Raw genomic sequence first — 20,616 nt, 5'->3', positions numbered from 1 at the left:
TAGAAGAGGTTAGAACTGGCAGGAACCCACCCCTGACTTTCGCGCACAAATGGCCCAGTTAGCTTAAATAGAGGTAAGGAATGCAGGAGGGCAGGCTCTCCAAAACACCGTTCCAGTACAGTGGCACTGCTTCCAGCTGCAGCCCACCACTGTTCTGAACTATATGGACTTCCGCTCCCAGAATTCACAGAATTTCTTCATAGGATTGGGAATTCTGGGAATTGAAGTCCACACCTCATAAAGTTGCCAAGGTTGGGGAAAAAGGCTGCGTTAGAATGTTTCTGGTAATGAGTTGTGATGCAGTCAATGATCTCCTCTTGAGAAAGGAGTTATTTCTTAATCCCAGGTCCCGAGGATTCGCTACACAGATCCACTCGTGGCTGTGGATCAAATCAGAGATTTACATGTTATCCCTAGAGCTGGGCAGAGACTTTAAGTTAAGATCCATATTGGTATTCCAATGGATTGGTATTATACCAACAGCATTTGTAGCTTGTGATACTTATATGGATTTACAATAAAGTTAAGAAAAGATGACACTCGGTTTACTTTTCCCAATCATTATAACATGAGAAAGCGAGTGATTTTCTTTAAGCCATTAACATAACATCAATGCTTATTACAGCCAAATGAAGCTGGGTGCCTTTTGCCAAGAACCATTTAAAGAATCAAGAGCAGGGGTGTCAAACTCGATTTCATTGAGGGCCGCATCAGGGTTGTGTTTGACCTTGGCTAGGGGGGGGGGCATGACTGGGTGTGGCTCTGAGGTGGGTTCCTACAGTTTCAGACTGGTTCGGCCGAACCGGTAATGGTTTGGCGGCCTGTGTCACTGGAACTGGCAGTGACCCAGGCCTGCCAAGCCCCCCCCCCAACCAGTTCCCCTACGGAGCCGCCATCTTGATTTTTGGATTCTGTGCATGCGCAGAACAATTGTAATTGCACATTTTTTTTACGTTTTGCACATGTGCAGACCTATTTTTGTGCAAATGCACACACACATATTTTTTTGCGCACACCGAACCGGCAGTAATGCTGGGAGCAGCCCACCACTGGTGTACCTATGATGCATGTGGCTAGCTCAACGCCATTTGTGTCGGGGGCACCTGTGGTGGCCAGGACTACGCTGAGATCCTCCCTCCCTCCCTCCTTCCTTCCTTTTCTTCTTTTTCCTTCCCTTCATTCTTCCTTCCTTCCCCTCTTTACTTATTTTTCCTTCCTTGCTCTCTTCCCATGTTTCCTTCTTTTTTCTTTGTCTTTCCTCTTTCCCTTTCTCTTTTCCTTCTTGCATGCTGAAATGCAAAAGGAGAAACATTTCCCTGAAATGCAAAAGGGGAGGGGGCGTGGCCAGGTTGGGTGTGGCCAGCTCGGGGTCGCTCGGGTCAGGAGCAACTGGAGTAGTTCAGGCAGGGCTGGGGTGGGGGAGAATCTTCCTGCAGCCCTCTGCCAGCAAAAATGGAAGTCAGGGTTCCAAGTAACACCCCCCAACGGAATCAAAACTCCAAGGCAGGCATTTCCCTCAAAGCTTGAATTTATTAGAGATGTCATATTGGCACATCTGGGGAAACCTGAATCTGAAAGCTGCCTGGTTTCCCCCACCCAAAGTAAAGTCAAAATTCCTTTTCCCTGCATCGACATGGGCATCACATGGTCCAATCAGGTCACTGTCCCAGCGGGAGTTGACTCCCAGTCACACCCCACCAGGTGCAGGCTGAACGTCCTGGGCTCCCAAGGGGAAAAGGTTGTTATGGCTCTACATCCCACACCATCTCCATCCACCCCACTCCCATCCCCACTGCTCGCCCATCCGCCGCTTGTGGCCGACGCGAAGATCCAAATTTAAAGATGGCCTCCAGGACTGAGCTCAGGAGGGGAAGGGGGTCAATTTTCACTGGCAGAGGCATCATTGGCCAGTCCTTCACTGTTTCCAGAGCAGTCCAGTCAGCCAGATCTAAGCACCCTTTGAGTTTGACACCGCTGATCAAGAGCCTTAAATTCCTGACTGGGAAGATATTTGCCTGAGCTGCATCATCCCTCTGCAATCCGTTAATTCATTGGTCCAAGTAAACAGTGTATCTAAAATAGGGGTGGGTTCCAGATCCTGTTGGAACCGGCACCGGTTGCAACTGGCCCAGCATCCTTGCCATCGTCCAGCAATGCCTCCGCGAGCCTCCACGACGCTCCAGCTGCTCGGCGGAGCATTGTACAGACGCTGTACGCAACGTGTGCGGAAGCACCAAAGAGTTTAAAGACCAGTAAGGAGTGTGGGCGAGTGGGTGGGTCCTCCGGAGCACTGTACTGGAACGGTATCCAGTGCTCCGGGCAGGCTCCGGTACGCCCGTACCGGGGCCTACCGCCTGCAACCCACCACTGATCTAAAACCAATCCAAGATATTTTGAAACACATAATTATTATCTGAGGGACCATCTCTTGCTGGTCCCATCTACCCGACACATCAGAGCAAGGAGGCAGGGAATGTTGTGGGTCCCATCCACGAGGGAGATACACGTGGTGGGACTCAGAAGAAGGGCCTTCTCTGTGGTGGCTCCTTCCCTCTGTAACTTCATTCCCTCAGAGAGTGATGGAGCACCCACAAGCTGTTCCATTGGTTGATTGTTCTCTTTCTCAGGAAATTTCTCCTTAGTTTGAAGTTGCTTCTCTCCTTGGTTAGTTTCCAACCCTTGTTTCTTATCTTACCTTTTGGTGCTTTGGAAAATAATTTGTAGGAGCCCCTCAAATAATGCAACAGTGCTGTCATTTCTCTCCAGTCCTCCTTCTTATCTTTTGACTAGACATTCCTGCAACTGTTCTTCATATGTTTTAGCCTCCAGTCCCCCAATCAATTTTGTTGCTTTTCTCTGAACTCTTTCTACAGTGTCTCAACCTCTTTTTTTATAATGTGGTGACCAGAACTGGATGCACTGTTCTGAGTATAATGTTACTCAGGCTTTGTAAAGAGGTCCTAGAACTTAGAATAGAATAACAGAGTTGGGAGGATCTTAAAAACTTCCAGTGTTGGAGCATTCACAACTTCTGGAGACAGGTTGTTCCACTGGCTAATTGTTCTAACTGTCAGGAAGTTTCTCCTCAGTTCTAAGTTGCTTCTCTCCTTGATTAGTTTCCACCCATTGCTTCTTGTTCTACACTCAGGTGCCTTGGAGAATAGTTTGACTCCCTCTTCTTTGTGGCAACCCCTGAGATATTGGAACGCTGCTATCATGTCTCCCCTAGTCCTTCTTTTCATTAAACTAGACCTACCCAGTTCCTGCAACTGTTCTTCATATGTTTTAGCCTCCAGTCCCTTAATCATCTTTGTTGCTCCTCTCTGCACTTTTTCTAGAGTCCAATCACTTCACCTGATCTTGATTCTATCCCCCTATTAATGCAGCCTAGGATTGCCATGGGTTGTGCCTTTTTTCTGCCCCCACATCTGGTTCCATCCCTGAACATGGGAGTTAGAAGGTAACCAGTTTGTAAGACTAGCAGCTGCTGATCAACAATCTTCATGAACTGGAATAAAGATTTTAAAGACAGCAATGCCAGGAGAGTGGCGAGCTTAGGGGTTCCCTGGTGATGCAGTTGTTAGAACACAGCATTGCAGGCCAACTCTGCCCACAGCCTGGAGTGCAATCCTGACAGTGGTCGAGGTTGACTCAGTCGTCCATCTTTCCGAGGTCGGTAAAATGAGCACCCAGGTTGTTGGGGATGATATGCAAATAATGCTTTGATGTTGTAAACTAGCCAGAGTGTGCTGTAAAATGCTTTGAGACAGTGTATAAGAGCTGTGGTGGCGCAGTGGTTGGAGTGTAGTACTGCAGGCTAACGTCTGCTGACTGCTGGCTGAACTGCAGTTTGGTAGTTCGAATCTCACCAGGCTCAAGGTTGACTCAGCCTTCCATCCTTCCAAGGTTGGTAAAATGAGGATCCAAATTGTTGGGGGCAACATGCTGACTCTGTAAACCGCTTAGAGAGAGCTGTAAAGCACCGTGAAGCCGTATATATAAGTCTAAATGCTATTGCTTTATAAGCCTGAATCCTAAATGCTATTTTCTTTTTCTCTTTTAATCTAAATATCCAAAACAGGGAGACTGATCGGTTGAGTTAAATAATTCATAGCCTGGGTTAAATTTTTACTGTAAAAGGGGTGTGCGTGTCTTAGCGTAAAAGTGAATGGAGCTGAAAATCTGTGCATTTTCTACGTTCTCGTTCTCTCTCTCTCTTTCTCTGTATGTTAAAATCTTGGTCACCTGTCCCCCCCCCAAAAAATATTTTTTATTTATTTCAGTCATGCTTTTGTTTAGTTTTGGTGAGATCAGCTTGTGAGTTCCCTTTTAAAAACAAAATCCCAATATCCAAGAAACGGAAACTGATAGCTTAAATGAAATAATTCAAAGCTTTGATTTTTATTGTAAAAAGTGAATGGAATCTGTGCCTCCCGCCCCCCCCCCACTCTTTGCTCTCTTAAAATCTTGGTCCCCCATCCCCCAAATATCCTTTATTTGAGTGGTGTTTGTTTAGTTTTGGTGAGTTCCAACACAGCCATGTTATTCTGTAGCTAAAAATGGGGAACTTATAGATCTTGATTTACCTTCGTACCTCAAGGTAAATTCCTTGCAGATCCCCCCCAAAATGGTCCAAATAATTACAATTTTGGGCAATGAGTTTTCTCTGTGCGTGCTGGGAAGATGGGGTTTTTTGGGGGGGTCCGTAATCTTGCAGACAAGTTAATTATATTGCATGCTTCGTGGAAGTTGAAACATTTCTTTCTTGTCCATAAAATAGACTTTCCTCTTAAATAATTACTCCTTGTCCCTCAACTAAAACTTTCTAAACCCAATTGGCTCTTGAGATGGGATTCTGCTTGTAGCTGCTCCTTTGTTTAGCATTTCTTAGCTCCATCCATTCTACAATGCTGCAGATTGCCCTGTGTAGGTTTGGCAATACTTGCCGTTTTAAATTGTCTCCTTTCCAGCATGACGTTTGTACATTTTCTGGCACTGCCACAAAGTTTATTTAAGAAAATAACAGCTAAGGAGAACGCTTCACCCTGATTGAAGGACTTTCCCCCTGCCAATTTAGCCCTTGTCGGTTATCCGAGTAAAGTCTGCATTTCAGTTTTGTGTTATTCTGCGTCTCGTGACACTTCCACAGAACCCCCCCCCCGCGCCCCCCGATGGAATTGCTGATCTCAAAGCAAAGGGCTTTATTGTTTTGCTTTTTAAAAAATAAATAAATAAATAAAATGAAACCAGTTTGCAGAAAAGGGAGCATTGAATGAAAGGTGTTTCTTTATTAATCACTGCAACAGACAGACAACAAAGCGGGGCCTTCTTTGGAGGAGAGCCTCATAGAAACTTGCAAGCTTCTGTGGTTAAAATATACAGTTCTAATTTACCGCTCCGATCAATAAGAGTAAGGAAGATGGAGATTATCCATCTCTGAGTACCGAGAATTGACTGGCAAGCACATAATGACTTTGGGCCCAGCCCACTAGTTTAGAGCCGGGGCGATAGATCTCCAGGTGTCAATCATCATAATTTCTTTTATCGACAATGTCCAGGGGGCTATTTGTCTTCCCGAAGTCTTGGTCCACTCGGAGCATTTATCCTTCACAGCCGTCTCTGGGAGTGTGATCAATGCACAGCTACAGCTGGTTGAAGGGGACCAAATCCATTGAACACTTGATTTGGTTCCATTTTACCAGCTTTAGCAAAGCATTCTAGGCCTCGTCACGGTTGGCGGAAGGCTACAGAGGAGAGCAAAAAAGCAAGATGGCCTCCATACCCGTTCTAGAAGGCTATTTGCCGGCAACCAAGGTTGGGTGTCTTCCGATGGGTTAAACTCATCAAAAGCCAAGGCAGACCCATGCATAAAGATGAAGGCAATCAAATCTGTGGGGGTGGATGAGGGGAAAATAGCAGTGGTGGCATTCAAATAATTTAACAACCGGTTCTCTACCCTAATGACCAGCTGGGTAGGTGTGGCTTTGTGGTCATGTGACTGTATGGGCATGGCCAACTCAACGTCACTCACGTCAATGGGTGCTTCACCTTAGTTGTTACAATGTAATAAGGTTAACCGGAGAGGCAGTTTCTGTAAGCAGGGCAATAAAGATTAGGCTAGAAACAACACCAGAATGTTTCCTTCCTGCCTTCCTTACAGGATTAGCCCTGTAAAGTGGGAAAACAAACAAAATAAGATTTCTTCCATCAACCGGTTCTCCGAACTCCTTAGAAAGTTAACAACCGGTTCTCCCGAATAGGTGCGAGCTGGCTGAATCCCACCACTGGAAAATTGGTCTCCTATATGGCATACATCAAATATATAAAAAAATACCTGTGAAATATATGTTGAGGACCGTGTCAATCTAGAACATATGGTCATCCCCTTACAGATCACTCTGTTGATTGTTCAACTGTTATTAGAGTCAATTCCAGCTCTATTACTCGTTTCCCAGTCCCGGTTTAGCTGCAACGGTACAAGATGTTCCAACAAATTTCCATTATATTTATTAATAAGACCAAAATGCCAACAATGATTTAGAACCAACCCATCTTTGTAAGTGCATAATTCTGCAACACTTCAGAAACCAATGGAGACTAAAAGATGGTTTTGCTTGAGGTCATTTCAAAATATTTATGTGTTTGTAGGTAAGATAGATAAATTCATCAGTTCTGCGTTCGTTCAGATTCTTATTTTATAGAGTACATGTAATGGTTTGTTCCGATTTTGCAGTTTGGGAGAGAAAAAGATTGTAGTATTCATATATTATTTCATGGACATTTCTCCTCAAATAGAGGGGGGGGGGTTGGCTTGTAAAATTCCAGATTTTAGTCTATATGTATGTTCTGGTTTACCTACAGATTCATAAAGTATAAATTAGACATATCTGTGTAGAATGTTGGGTGCAACAAACATCTCGTGATCTGTATTTGGGGTTTTTGATTTCTTCTCATAGTGAGAACATAGTAATGTTTAAATATAAAAAGGGAATTAGGAAATAGAACAAAAAAAGAAAATAGAAATAGAAATTGTCTGACTTAGCTAAGGGGAGTAGATAATACAGTTGACCCAAGCAAAGTGCTTTGAATCTAAATTGACGTTTGTTTGATCACAGGTTAACATTCATCCTATCACCAGTATTGATTATTGTGGTTGTGAAGATGTGAGTATGTGATACAATCATGATCTGATGTTGTAATCATTAGGCAATAAACATGAAATGCTTTATCCATTGAACCTTGGCTAATGATAACAGTTCCAACCGTAGTAGTTCTTACTTGATTTAAATATTGCCAAATGAATTATTTATAAAATTACACCCACATTTCAACAATATTTGTGATAGGTGGTAGTTTGTCTTCTACAGACCTAATAAGGCAAAGGAGAATAATGATGAAAGGAAGGAAGGAGACAGGGAATGAATGAATGAATGAAGGAAGGAAGGAAGGAAGGAAGGAAGGGGAAGGAAAGAAGTTTTTATGGGGAAGAAAGGAAGGGAGAAAGATTTTTATGAGGGAGGGAGGGAAGAAGGAAGATTTTTATGAGGAAGAAAAGAAGGGAGAAAGATTTTTATGAGGGAGGGAGAGAAGAAGGAAGATTTTTATGAGGAAGAAAGGAAGGGAGAAAGATTTTTATGAGGGAAGAAGGAAAGAAGGAAGGAAGAAAGGAAGATTTTTATGAGGAAGAAAGGAAGGGAAAAAGATTTTTATAAGGGAGAGAGAGAAGAAGGAAGGAAGGAAGATTTTTATGAGGGGAAAAAGGAAGGGAGAAAGATTTTTATGAGGGAGGCAGGAAAGAATGAAGATTTTATGAGGAAGAAAGGAAGGGAGAAAGATTTTTATGAGGGAGGGAGGAAAGAAGGAAGGAAGGAAGGAAGAAAGGAAGATTTTTATGAAGAAGAAAGGAAGGGAGAAAGATTTTTATAACGGAGAGAGAGAAGAAGGAAGGAAGAAAGATTTTTATGATGAAGAAAGGAAGGGAGAAAATTTTTTATGAGGGAGGGAGGAAAGAAGGAAGGAAGGAAGATTTTTATGAGGAAGAAAGGAAGGGAGAAAGATTTTTATGAGGGAGGGAGGAAAGAAGGAAGGAAGGAAGGAAGGAAGGAAGGAAGGAAGATTTTTATGAGGAAGAAAGGAAGGGAGAAAGATTTTTATAAGGGAGAGAGAAAAGAAGGAAGGAAGGAAGATTTTTATGATGAAGAAAGGAAGGGAGAAAAGATTTTTATGACGGAGGGAGAGAAGAAGGAAGGAAGGAAGGAAGGAAGGAAGGAAGGAAGGAAGGAAGGAAGGAAGGAAGGAAGGAAGGAAGGAAGGAAGGAAACCAGCTGAATCTTGACATCAACCTCTTCCTTTCCCTGTTTGTATCTCCAAGGGACATGAGAAGGAATCAAGATGTGATTAATCATACATAAATCACAAATGTTTAAAAGGTAAGATACATGAGCTGCCCTAAGCACAATATGATACATTGCACATTACTCAGTTCAAGCTTCTGAAACTGCAGTCATGGCAGATTTCTATTGTCTTTTATTCCTTGCTACTTCAAGAAATCCTCCGTCTCAGAGCTCCGTCTAGTTAAACCCCATTACTGGAAGTCAACGTTTCCATCATCTCTTCCGTGTCCCCTCCCCCACACTCCAGCACAAAGGAAAAGCAAAACCCGCATCTCATCATTTCGGTCCTGATGTTCAATTAAAATCAGTCTTAGTTTATTCAGTACTGTCAACAGTCTTTTGCAAAGCTAGGTTGATGGGATTCCTAGGAGCTCCAGCATGGGAAGAGAATGATGGCTTAACATAGCACAACGTAATGTAACCAGAAGGGGGAAATCGTCTTCATGATGGTAGATGGATGGAACATAGATTCATGAAGCTGAAAGGGACGTCAGAGGTCTTCTAGTCCAACCCCCTGGCTTAAGGCAGGGGATCTTATACCATCCAGTAGTGGCTTGCCAATTTTTTTTACTACCAATTCAGGCACGCAGAAGCGTCTGGGCGGGTGAGCGGAGCCTTCCGCTACTACCAGTTCGGCTGAACAGGGAGCAACCTACCTCTGACACTATCCCAATAAAAATGGTTGTCCACTCTATTTTTGAAAACCTCCAGTGATGGGGCAGCCACAACTCCAATGGTTGTAAGTCGAGGATTACCTCAGCTGAAAATTTGTAAAAAAAGAAAATAATTGTGGCAATGACAGTAGGCAATTCGTTAATATTCTCTTCCCTTCTTTGAAAAGGAAGGGTGATTATGAGAAGAAGGGCCATCTCAAATCATCCCAACTGGACTTCCTTGGGGGTTTTTTTGGAAGACGTTTCGCTTCTTATCCAAGAAGCTTCTTCAGCGCTGACAGGATGGTGAGGAAATGGAATCCTGTCAGAGCCGAAGAAGCTTCTTGGATGAGAAGCGAAACATCTTCAAAGGAAAAACAAGGAAGTCTGGTTGCCTCCTTTTAAAAAAAGCACCTTTGGGACAACCATGACCTGGATGACTGAGAATCTCTACAGACTTCCATCTCAAATCAGTTACGATGTGGATGAGAGAAAGCGTGGGGTGGCGATATCTACAGACCCCTTGCATCCTGGACATAAATTGTTTCAACTTCTACCCTCAAAACAACGGTATAGTTGTACACCAGAGCAACTAGACACAAGGACAGCTTTTCTCCGAATGCCATCACTCTGCTAAACAACTAATTCCCACAACACTGTCAAATTATCTACTACGACTGTATTACTATTATTATAGAGCCGAGGTGCCGCAGTGGTTAAATGCAGCACTGCAGACTACTTCAGCTGACTGCAGTTCTGCAGTTCGGCTGTTCAAATCTCACCGGCTCAAGGTTGACTCAGCCTTCCATCCTTCCGAGGTGGGTAAAATGAGGACCCGGATTGTTGTTGGGGGCAATATGCTGACTCTATAAACCACTTAGAGAGGGCTGAAAGCCCTATGAAGCGGTATATAAGTCTAACTGCTATTGCTATTATCCTCATCCTTACTAGTATCTATCTTTTCCCACTTATGGCCATAACCATGTTGCTTGTATCTTTACAATTCATATTGTTTTATTAGTTTCCCAGTATGATTTGATTGCTTATTAGTAACCTCTGACTATCACTAAATGTTGTATCTTATGATTCTTGATGAATATATTTAATTTTTTTCTTTATGTACTCTGAGAGCATATGCACCAAAGACAAATTCTTTGTGTATCCAATCACACTGGGCCAATAAAGAATTCTATTCTATTCTATTCTATTCTATTCTATTCTATTCTGTTCTACAATCTGTTATCTCCTATTCTATTCTATTCTACTCTATTCTAATTCTAACTCTATTCTATTCTATGTTGTAACATTTATTTAGCTTCCTACATGTCCTCATTCCTACAACGAGTTATATAGTTGGAGGCTTACACAACACACACACACACACACACACACACACAAAGTTTTTGCTGGTTGTTCACCATTAATCGAAAATAATAATGTGTTTTCCACCAGAGAGGTTTTAGTGGCAGAGTTGCAATCAACTGCCCTCGGCTCGCTAACACTTCTGCCTGCTGGCTAGATTCTTAAGATGTGAAAATGTTCCTTTGGGGCAACTCTTTTCATGCTAAGGTTTCTGTTTTCAAGGCTCAGGATGGCCTAATCCAGGGGTGTCCAACCTTGGCTCTGCTTTAAGACTTGTGGACTTCAACTCCCAGAATTCCCCAGCCAGCCTGGCTTAAAGCAGCCAAGATTCCCCGTCCCTGGGTTAATCTTTTAAACATACCTACTAACCAATATAAAAAGTCTAAACGGACATTGAAATGAATTCAATGCACATGAATAAACAGACAGGTATATTCTACCACCCTGGGATAATGAAGGACTGTTTCTACCCAAAATGCCTCCAAAATCTCTATACACTTCACAATCTTTAGGTAAAGGTAAAGATGCCTCTCGCATATATGTGCTAGTCGTTCCCAACACTAGGAGGCGGTGCTCATCTCCATTTCAAAGCCAAAGAACCAGTGCTGTCTCCATGGTCAGGTGGCCGTCATGACTAAACCCCGAAGGCGCACGGAACGTTGTTACCATCCCATCAAAGGTGGTTCCTATTTTTCTACTTGCATTTCTACATGCTTCGAACTGCTAGGTTGGCAGAAGCTGGGACAAGTAATGGGAGCTCGCTCCGTTACACGGATTCGAACCACTGAACTGTCGACCTTTCTGATCTACAAGCTCAGCTTCTTAGCCACTGAGCCACCACGTCCCTTGGAATAGAATAGATATTAATGGAATGGAATGGAATGGAATGGAATGGAGTGGAGCAGAACAGAACAGAACAGAATAGAATATGGAGTAGAGCACAGTAGAATAGAATAGAAGCTGGACGGGACCTCCCTGCTCAAGCAGGAGACCCCAAACCATTTCAGACAAGTGTCTATCCAGTTACGTATTACGTAGCTCTAGGGCAGTGTTTTTCAACCTTTTTTGTGCAAAGGCACACTTTTTTCATGAAAAAAATCACGAGGCACACCACCATTAGAAAATTAGAAAAAATATTAACTCTGTGCCTATATTGACTATATAAAAATGTTTTTCCCACGGCACACCTTACACTATGTCACGGCACACTAGTGTGCCGCGGCACAGTGGTTGAAAAACACTGCTCTAGGGGTTCCAACCATCGAACTGCCGACCTTTCTGATCGACAAGCTCAGCGTCTTATCCACTGAGCCACCGTGTCCCTTTCGCAATCTTTACAGGAGGAGAAATTCCTTGGACTGCATATCCAGTCCTTCTTGTCCTCCTTAAATTTAAATTTAAATCAAACCAAAAGTGTTTGAAACCAATGATAAGGACTGCAATGAAAAATACGGATATATACTAATATCTTATGATTCTTGACAAATGTTTCTTTTCTTTTTATGTACACTGAATGCATACGCACCAAAGATTGTGTATCCAACCACACTTGGCCAATAAAGAATTCTATTCTATTCTGTTCTGTTCTACAAATTGGTTATCTCCTATTCTGTTCTAATTCTAATTCTATTACGAAGCGGCGTTGCAAAATTCACAGCATTTCAAACGACAAGATTGTCCGCGTTGGTGCATTAGCTGAAAATGCAGAATTGGAAGAGTTCCCATTTCACGGCAAACTAAATTAATTTCCCACTGGTTCTCCTGCGGTATCCATCCTTCACTGGGTGTCCTGGGTCCTTATTTAAATGCATTTGAAGGTATCTTGGCAAGGTGTTCTTGTTTTATTTAACCTGGCAGTAAAAGTGGCTTCTTCTGAAATCTGTAATCAAAGCATTTCCAATTCTTGCTTATCTAATCTTTTAGGGAGATCTTGCATCATTCTCTGCCAGTCATAGCGTGTAGGAGCAGAAAATATATTACCTTAGCTGTTTAGTTTCTTTGCTAAGATGGCTATAACAACATCTATTTTTAACAGAAAGGAGAAACTTGGTTAGTTCCGAGTAGGTCATTGGAAATCTATAAAGAGCTTGATGAGAGCATCCGATTTGCACATTGTGGCTCTATGCCGTCAGCATAATTTGCACACTGTTTTCACAAACACAGCGGGGCAAAGCCAAGCTTTAGTTAGTGAACACATTATGCTTAACCTACAGAATTTTGTAGTTTTAACACTCTCCGATGGAAAAGCTCCCTCTGGATAACAAAATTAAATCTTTGAAGACTTTTCCTGTTCTGCGGATGGTGAATGGACAGCAATGCGAACACACACTTCAGTGGGATTGCTGCTAGCTTCCAGCACTTAGAATAGAATAGAATAACAGAGTTGGAAAGGAACTTGGAGGTCTTCTAGTCCAACCCCCTGCCTAGGCAGGGAACCACTCCAGACAAATGGTTATCCAACATCTTCTTAAAACTTCCAGTATTGGAGCATTCACAACTTCTGGAGGCAAGGTGTTCCACTTATTAATTGTTGTAACAATCTATTAATTGTCAGGAAATTTCTCTTTAGTTTTAAGTTGCTTCTCTCCTTGATTAGTTTCCACCCATTGCTTCTTGTCCTACCCTCAGGTGCCTTGGAGAATAGTTTGACTCCCTCTTCTTTGTGGCAACCCTTGAGATATTGGAAGACTGCTATCATGTCACCCCTGGTCCTTCTTTTCATCAAATTAGCCATGCCCAGTCCCTGCAACCATTCTTAATATGTTTTAGCCTCCAGTCCCCTAATCATCTTTGTTGCTCTTCTCTGCACTCTTTCTAGAGTCTCAACATCTTTCTTATTTCCGTGACATCGTTAAATGTAGTCTTTGACTTACGACCCAGTGTGGGACCAGAATTCCCATTGCTAAATAATGGTTGTTAATTGAGTTATACTTGATCTTAACAAACTTTCTTCCCCACGGTTGTTAAGTGAATCACTGCAGTTGTTATGTAAGTCGCAGTCGTTAAGCGAATCCGGCTGCCCCCACTGACTTTGTTGGAAGCTGGCTGGATGGGTCACAAGGGGGAATCACACGAGCCCAAGATGCTAACACAATCACAAATACATGCTGGATACCAAGCACTCCAATGTTGATTGCTGTGATGGTCATATGTGCAAGGACCAGTCGTAAGTCACTTTTCTCAGTGCCATAACTTTGAATTGCGGCTAAAGGAATGGTTTATAAGTCAAAGATTACCTCTGTTCAGCAATATAGATCATTTCTACTGTTGTGTCACGTCAACCTGACCTAACCTTATATTTTATGATTTTTTTAAAATGCCAACTGTCACCTTGCTTACAAAACAAGATCTTACTTGCTACTCAAATAGAATCGATTAAAACCAGTGTAACCATCTTGGTTAGAACTTCTAGGAGAATGTTAGAAAAACCAAGACTTTGACAGTGAAATTTGCTTTGCAGTTGGGAATTTGCAATCCTAGTTGTCCTTAAAGGTAAAGGTTCCCCTTGTACATATGTACTAGATGTTCCTGACTCTAGGGGGCAGTGCTCATCTCTGTTTCAAAACCGAAGAGCCAGTGCTGTCCAAAGACGTCTCCGTGGTCATGTGGCCGGCATGACTAAATGCTGAAGGCACACGGAACGCTGTTACCTTCCCACCCAAAGGTGGTTCCTATTTTTCTACTTTCATTTTTACATGCTTTCAAACTGCTAGGTTGGCAGAAGCTGGGACCAGTAACAAGAGCTCATTCCGTTATGTGGCGCTAGGGATTCGAACCATTGAACTGCCAACCTTTCTGATCGACAAGCTCAGCCTCTTAGCAACTGAGCCACCATGCCCCATCTTACTTGCTACTCAAATAGAATTGATTAAAACCAGTGTAACCATCTTGGTTAGAACTTCTAGGAGAATGTTAGAAAAACCAATACTTCTACAGCAAAATTTGCTTTGCAGTGGGGAATTTGCAATCCCTAAATGTCCTTACTCACAAGTAAACCTCCTTGCTTAATAACCTGGACACAAGCATTGTAATTTTTAATGGGACCGAATGGCAAAATAACTCACCAGGAGAACTCACATGAACTGTGATTGATTTCAATTGCATTTAAATGTAAATGTGAATCGAATGACATCACAAATTTAGTTTTTGGCCAGGACAAAGCCACTATTACTGATAGTTCTGAGTTTTTAAACTCAGAAGCTAATGATGACCCTTGACTCAAGACAAAAATGTACATTTTAGCGCTCTGAATTTTTCATCAGTCCTGAACTGCAAGGATACTCATGATGTCATTACTGGCACCGAGCAATTCTTTTTGCATCCTCATTTAGGCCCTAAAGGATTGTACCTTCCTTTCTTTTGTCTTAACGAATCCCAAATTGTCATCTCAAATCCCACCATATCAATATCTATCTATATAAAAATGGCTGTGTGTGTGTATGTTCCAGCATAACTCTGGAACGCCTCGAGCAATTTCAACCAAACTTGGTACACAGATGACTTACTCTCTGGAAACAAATACTGTGAGGGTAAGACCCCATCCTTAACACCCCTCAGGATGTGTATTCTGTTAAGATACAGCCTGTTGTGCCTTAAAATGGCTTCTACTGTACTGCTGTAAAATGGCTTCTATTCTACAGCGCAGTGGAGTTGCCAGGGTAACGGCTTCACAGTACTCCACAAGGGGGCTCCCACTGGCAAGGGGGAAAATCCAACAATAGAAATTACATTTCGTCCGGGATTATTTCTGAGAACAAATGTATGGATTAGGATAAATAAATACCTGGGCAATGCCAGATTATCAGCTAGTTGCTAAAAAATCAGACAACTCCCACCATGCAATAAAATGAAAGAATATCCAGCCAGTCCAGGCAGTGCCCGAGTTACAACCACTTGTTGAGTGACCAACATTGTGACGGCACTGAGAAAGGGGGTGACGTATGATTGTTTTTCACACGTACGACCGGTGCAGCATCCGACTTATGACAGTGGCAGTGTCTTGGGGTCACGTGATCCCCTTTTGCGAACTTCTGACAAGCAAAGTCACTGAGGAAGCCTGATTTGCTTAACAGTTGTGCTCCTAACTTAACAACTGCAGCGATTCACTTAGCAACTATGGCAAAACGGTTGTAAAATGGGGCAAAGCTCACGTGACAGCTGTCTTGCTTCGCAAAGGAAAAACTAGGCTCAATTGCGGCCGTTAATAGCAGACTAAGTGTACCTCCAAATTCCCTGTGTACCAAAAGTTCTTCCTCATTCTGCCCACAAAGAGGGGAATCTCAACCTTCTCTCTTTTTGCCTCTGATTCACATTCTTTCCATCAGCAAGGGAGGATTGTCTCACTTAGCAATGGAAAATTTGGCCTCCACTGTGGTCATAATTCAAGGACTGCCTCTGATGTCAGCAGGGAGACCTGCCCACCCACCATAATTTATTCCAGAGATGAGAAGCAATAACAATAGCAACTTAGACTTCTATACCGCTTCACAGTGCTTTACAGCACCCCCCTAAGCGGTTTACACAGTCAGCCAATGCCCCCCCCCCCCCGAAAATCTGGGTCCTCGTTTTACCAACCTCAGAAGGATGGAAGGCTGAGTCAACCTTGAGCCCGTCAGGATCGAACTCCTGACAGTGGGCAGAGTTTGCCTGCAAAACTGCATTCTAACTAGGTTAGAAACAAAGAGATGGTGAATTCTACTTTCGCTTTAGGCATGAGAGAGGGCCGGGTGGTTTGTGTCAATCGCCAGGAGACTGGGAATTCTAGTCCTGCCTTAGGCATAAAAGCCAGCTGGGTGACTCTGGCCAATCACCAGGAGACTGTGAGTTCTAGTCCTGCCTTAGGCATGAGAGCTGGCTGGGTGATTTGAATCAATCGCCAGGAGACTGTGAGTTCTAGTCCTGTCTTAGGCATGAAAGCCAGCTGGGTGACTCTGGCCAATCACCAGGAGACTGGGAGTTCTAGCCTTAGGCATGAAAGCCTACTGGGTGACTTAAAGCCCTCCAACGTGGTCACCCCAAATACCCAGTTACCCACATTTCAGACAGTCCTAATACTCTTCATCTGGATAAAGAAAGGTTTTGACAGAGGGGAGGTGAATCAACCTGTGAGCAGTTTATCATTGGGGAAATCCAATCAGAACAACAATGCTAAATATTGATTATTTTTTTTACAGCTTTATCTTAATGAGGTACATGTTCCTTCCGTAATTAGCTTTTGGAAATTTTCTGCAAGTTAATGTAGTGTTTGATGTTGCTAAATCTAAAGGCCTCCTGCCAGAGATGAAGCAATCTTTGATAACCTAGGCGGTCTCTTATCTTTCTTGTCCAAAAAAAAAAAAAAGAAGATAAATGTAATGTAGATCGTACAAGCAAATTGTGATTGTGGGTTAAGCAAAAAAACAAAAATAAACACTCTGTATAAGCTACAGATTCTACAACCAAGAAATGCAATGCTTTACAGATCCAACTCACCGACGTCAACCTTGAGTGTAATATTAGATCTAATAACATGGTACATTTGTTTCCATCTAAAATGGCACATATATGCATAGGAAACATGCGGACGAATGCAGAAATAAGAGTGAAATTGGTCAAACCTTCCAATGCAGTTAATGTTACTGGAAAGAAGACAGGGGCAACTAAAAGTCTAGTTTTACTCCAAAACTTCTAATTGTATTCTAAGAAAGCCAGGTTTATCAGAATAGAGTTGGAAGGGAATAGAATAGAACAACAGAGTTGGAAAGGACCTTGGAGGTCTTCTAGTCCAACCCCCTGCCTAGGCAGGAAACCAGACACCACTTCAGACAAATGGTTATCCAACATCTTCTTAAAAACCTCCAGTGTTGGAGCATTCACATCTTCTGGAGGCAAGTTATTCCACTAATTAATTGTCCTAACTGTCAGGAAATTTCTAGCTTTAAGTTGCTTCTCTCCTTGATTAGTTTTGGAGGTCTTCTAATCCAACCCCACTGCTCGAGCAGGAGACCCTGTATCATTTCAGATAGGTGGTCATCCAGTCTCTTCTTAAAAGCCTCCAGTGATGGAGCACCTACAACTTGTTCCAGTGCTTAAATTGTCCTCACTGTTAGAAAGTTTCACCTTAACTCCAGATTGCTTCTCTCCTTGAGTTTCCATTCATTGTTTCTTGTCCTTCCTTCTGTTGCTCGGGAAAATAGGCTGACACCCCCTCTTTGTGGCAGCCCCTCAAGTACCGAAATACTGCTATCATGTCACCCCCTAGTCCTTCTTTTCTCTAGACTAGCCAAGCCCAAATCCTGCTACCGTTCTTCCCATATTGAGTGAGGGTCCTACGTTTTTTGAGATAATGCTCCATAATGGTGCTTGTCTTAAAATGGAATGACCTGATGGGTAAAATATGAAGGATATACGAGAAGAACGGGCTTAAAAAACAGGAATGAGGATGGAAAGGATGTTGCGGACCTCAAGTTTTCTTTCCTTTTTTTCTTCTTTGTTTTAAATAAGCAGTTAAAAACTCCAGACTTTCAAAAGTATATTTATGAAATTGTCACAGCAAAGTGTAGAATTCTTTTTAAGTTCAAATTTGTCTGCTTTCAATAAACTAAGAGAACATGGTCTCCCCCCACCCCACACACAAAAAGCCAAGGGGTTGAATACACGATATCGCTAAGGACTTCGTGCATCTGAGCAATTAGATGATGTTTTAACATTTGCGTGCTTGACAAGTCATCATTTACATGATAGGGCCTATCAGGATCAAGAAATTGTCATTACCAAGCTAAAAAACGAGCTTAAATGACAAGCATTTCAAGTGGATGCATCTTACCCTGGCCTCTTATCTACATCCACATTGGCTTCAATTATAATTAATTGGACACATACGGCAGTTTCGTAGCGTCTAATTTTGTATTGATTTAAATGGGCGTTGGGGCTGGGTTGAATAGAGCTGTGTCTACTCTCGTTCAGAAATGCTGAGTGCGGTTTCTCTAGCTGGATAATGCAGTCAGCAGATGTTTGAAACCCATCTAATTGTTAGCTCGAACAACTACAGTGCCACGATGACAGTCGCAGGGCTGAGCTGCTAGTTTGGCTTTCAAAATTCACAAGAGGAAAAGGTGTCTAAATTATTGTTACGTATCTTGTTGTCCCATCTTGATTGGTTGATGGAATTGATGTTTGGTGAGGGTGATTGGTGATGGTGTCCTGGTGTTGTTCGGCGTCCTGTGTTGGTTTTTGTGGCTGGGACTTGTTTATTGACTAGGGCTAGGGAAAATCAACGAGTCCCAGTCACAAAAACCAACACAGGACCCCGAACAACACAGGACACCATCACCAATCACCCTCACCAAACATCAATTCCATCAACCAATCAAGAGGTGACCACACAGCCAACCAATCCGTTTAAAGCAACAAAGTCAACATTCCACACCCACCCACCTATATTTATAGAAAAACAGCAGCTCTGATCACGCTTTGCTCGCGCAAGCACGAAGCCAAAGGCACCAGGCACCAGACCTCGCCGAAACGTCGCCAAGACAAACTCAATCTTACCCAGGAAAAGACCCGAATACAACAAGACCAGCATACCTACACCCATGAAAATTTACAATATATATGTCTATGTGTGTGTGAATGTGTGTTTGTGTATGTGTGTGTGTGTGTTTCAGCATAACTCTGGAATGCCTCAAACAACCAAACATGATACACAGATGACTTATTCTCTGGAAAAAAATATTGTGGGGGTAACACACCCCTAAACAAGACTAGAATCTCCCAGTCTCCTAGTGATTGGCCGTCGCCCATCGGCTTTCATGCCGAAGCAGGACTAGAACTCACGGTCTCCTGGTGATTGGCCCAAAGTCACTCAGCCGCTTTCCTGTTTAAGGTAGGACTAGAACTCACAGTCTCCTGACTGGATCTAAATCACCCAGTGGATTTCAAGCCTAAGGTGGGACTAGAACTCACCTTAATCACTAGACCAAACTGGATTGACTTCTGTCTAGTTATCTTGTACACTTGAGGTTAAGATAGTGTTCTTTGTTCTCAAACGTGTCCAAATTCGGGCTCCAACACTTTGAAGCGTGTGTGTGTATTTTGTGTCTGAATTTGTGTACATACACAACTGACACAGGCACACACCCTGTGGGAATCTAAGGTCGGTTTACCAACCTGCATTAAAACATTCTCCGTATGTTAATGTTAAAGTGCCAAAAGATGAAAGGAATAAAAAGATGCTATTTAATATCTGCTCAGCCTGTGGGCCACTTCCTAGCTACACTTCCCTGCAATTAACATTTCAGAAGAGATATTTCTCTGCCTAAGCTCTTTTCACTGGAGTTGTGCAAACCATAGACAGGCAAGTAATTTCTTAAGCCGTACACTTGGCAGTTATATTGCCGCAGAAGACATCCGCATGGTCAAAACTCCAAGCAAAACTTTACATTTAAAGGGGGGAAAGCTGAGCGCAAGTCTCAGTGAGTTTGCTTGAGTTATCTTAAAAAAAGAAGAAATGGACTGTAATTTTGTTTTTAATGTTTTAGGCAACACAATACTTCATTCTTGATTTTCACTCCCCCGATCTATGCTCCATCAGCTTCATTTGCCCAAAGGCCTCTCCCATGAATTTTCTCTATTTATTCTCTTTTTTTTTATAGGAATCTCATTTCCAAAATATATGGAGAAGTACCACAATTTGAATTCTTCAAATTCACCTTAAAACTCCTGCACAATAACAATATTCCTTTTTATCCCTTCCTTGGCTGCAGCTGCCCGTAATATAAATTTTACACATTCCTTTATTATCTTGCTTTAACCTCTTTCTTTCTCTTTCTCTCTCTCTCTTCTTTCTTTCTTTTCTCTCTTTCTCCTTCCCCCCTCCCTTCCTTTTTCGTACAGGTTATTCTCGACCTATGGCCACCATCAAGCCCGAAGTGTGTGTCACTAAGTGAGACAGTCATTAAGAGAGTTTTGGCCCATGTTACGACCTTTCTTGACACGCTTGTTAAGTGAATCACTGCAGTCCTTAAGTTAGTAATTATGGCTGCTAAGTGAATCGGGATCCCCCTTGATTTTTCTTGTCAAAGGAGATTGCATGACTCCCGGGCATTGCCACCGTCATAAATATGAGTCACTGCAGTTGTTCAGTTAGCAATATGGTTGTTGAGTGAACCTCGGGATGCTGCAACAATTGTAAGTGTGAAAAATGGTCCTAAGTCACTTTTTTCAGTGCC

The sequence above is a fragment of the Thamnophis sirtalis genome, unplaced genomic scaffold, assembly GCF_051295495.1.
Source record: "Thamnophis sirtalis isolate CommonGarterSnake01/CBP01778 unplaced genomic scaffold, rThaSir2_p1.2 scaffold_7, whole genome shotgun sequence".
NCBI classification, from domain to species: Eukaryota; Metazoa; Chordata; class Lepidosauria; order Squamata; family Natricidae; genus Thamnophis; species Thamnophis sirtalis.
Note: the sequence above shows the minus strand (reverse complement) of the source record.